The 2582-nt window shown below is 31.9% G+C and overlaps 1 pseudogene; it reads right to left on the reverse strand.

Annotated features, from left to right (window-relative positions):
- Positions 1 to 515: 515 nt before the first annotated feature.
- LOC145114104 (chaperone protein dnaJ 20, chloroplastic pseudogene) lies at positions 516 to 1483 on the reverse strand (annotated as a pseudogene).
- Between the last annotated feature and the right edge of the window lie 1099 nt (positions 1484 to 2582).

A 2582-nucleotide genomic window follows, 5' to 3' on the forward strand; every position in this document is an offset into this window, starting at 1 on the left:
TTAATTGTTTAACCAGATCACCAAATCGGAAAAAGAGGTTAACTAAAATCCGGCTAGGTGTAGGTTTATGATATTAGTTCAGGTTAACCTTCCGAAATGTAATTTCGGTTCGGTTAACCATCCATGAACACATTGGTATAAATTCGAGTTTATCTACATTTCAACGTAATTTTTTTTATGTTTTTTTTTTGCTTGTTTTTATGTACGTTTCTTACTTACGAATCGAGTCATATATAATACGGTTTTTTATTATTCAAACTTCCATTCGTTAATTTAAAAGAAATTACTTACTTATTTTTATGTACGTGTCGATATAAATTCTAGTTTTTTTGTTTGTTTTTAAGTACGTTTACTACATATGAATTTGCTCATATATAATATGTTTTTATTTGATAGTATATATATTAGAGTTATTTAATGGTACATACATTGTATATTTATGTACCAAAAAATGCTGTAATACCTAACTTTTATAAATACAATCCTCAAAATTCAATTTACAAAACGGATTGAAGTTGCTGCAACACGCGACGGATAAAATCCTGATAATTATAATAATATAACAATTATCATTATCATCCCACATGATAGTAATATAACAATTATCATTATCATCCCACATAATTTATGTCAAAACTGTATTATTGTTATAGGAATAACTATCACTATCATCTTTATCACATCTTACATAATTTCTATTGAACATAACTTCTTTCAGAATTTTCAATGATCCTTAATATTTAGTTTTCCGATAGCCAAATAGACCCTTATTGACCCGGGTCCGCCCCATGGGCCCATGTTTCACTCCGTTGCTTTCGGATCCGGGATGCCCACGACTTCCTCCCTCCCTGATCCACCGTCCTCCTCCGTTTCAGCTCCACCACCTGCACCTGCCACGACTGTTTCCACCGTGTTTTCTCCTCCGGTCTCACCTCAAACCGGGACCCTTTCTTCCCGGAGAAAGCCGAGGGCAATCCCTTCGCCATGCTATTATCATACATAGCTCGAGCATCCGGGTCGGATAACGTCTCGTACGCTTCCTGGACCTTAATAAACCTCATCGTATTCTCGTCGGCCCGATCCGGCGGCGATACGTCCGGGTGGTACTTCAACACCATTTGCTTGTACGCTCGTTTGATTTCGGAGAGTGTCCCGCTCTCTGGTATGCCCAGCAAGTCATACAAGGTTTCCTCGGGCGACGGTGTGTACAACTGGTTGGTGGCGGCGGATTTGGGTGGTGAGTTACGGGTAGTCCTGATTGATATTACGGGGTTTTTGAGATGGGTATTTCTGAAACTGAAGGAAATATGCGATGAAGATGTGATGAATGAAGTTTTGTATGAATTTGAGGGGCAATGAAAGTGAGTTTGGGTTCGTGAAGAAAGGGGTTTAGAGTTGATCATGCTCTTTTGAATTTTTGTTTGTTGAATCGTGGAAAAAGTAGAGTTTGTGTGTGAATATATAGCGGAAGAGAAAGGTAAAAACGTACTCGACTATAAAAAAGTGTACAAAATGTTAGTCTGATTTTATAATCAGGATCAATGCATCACTGTATCTAATAGACAAATACATCAAAATACTTTTTAAATATAGTAAAATAACTATTTGTCATTTGTTTGCTTGCAAACACTACAATAATTGTGAAAATGGTTGTACTTTATGTGTTTTCTTAGTAAACTAATCTTCTTATTATTATAGGACCTTTAATCTTTAACCTTTCAAAAAAAAAATTATCATATACGTTTTCATTAATTTTTAATTAGTAAATAACTTTTGTTATAAACTCACTAACATAGTTAATCTTTTTAAAACTTAGAAACGGTTGTTAAAACAACATTTAAATCTATATTATCATAACACACTCTCATGTCAACTTACTATCTTTAATTTATTGCTAATAAATTTAATTTCTAATGTACATGTGTTTGATTTTTATAAGATAATATATGTTTTCGTATTTTTGCAAAGTATTTATGTTTTAGCATGAACACACACACACACACACACACACATATATATATATATATATATATATTTATGTTATTTTGTTTCTACTAACTATTGTGTGCCAGAATGCATAGATGTGGACCATCGGATTGAATAGAATCAAATGTCATGATCTGAGAGTCTATGATATTACAATAGGGTAACATGTACCATATAATCACACAAATTTCAGCATAAGGGCATTTTAGTCAACTGACACAAATTTAAAAAAGGAAAAATCGAGATTTATGGGATAATTAATGATTTTGATTTAAAAAATCTGATTTTTTTTCAAATTAACTCAATTTCAAACGTAATTTGTAAAAATAAACCGATTTTATTCTATCAGAATGTTATTTTGTTAGAATGATATTCTGTAATTCTGTCAGAATGGTATACAACTATGAACATAATATTATAAACACATATTATCAAGACCAATAATTTTTAATGAATACAAATTTTATATAAGACGAAGTTTAATAGTTTAGAATAAGTAATTACATTCATTCTTAAAGAATTCAACTATGAACATAAACTATATTCATTCTTGAAATCTCTTGCAAAAAAAAAATATCGGCATTCTTGAAAAAATC

The sequence above is a fragment of the Lactuca virosa genome, chromosome 5 (genome assembly GCF_052849685.1).
Source record: "Lactuca virosa cultivar CGN04683 chromosome 5, Lactuca_virosa_CGN04683_v6, whole genome shotgun sequence".
Taxonomy (NCBI): Eukaryota; Viridiplantae; Streptophyta; class Magnoliopsida; order Asterales; family Asteraceae; genus Lactuca; species Lactuca virosa.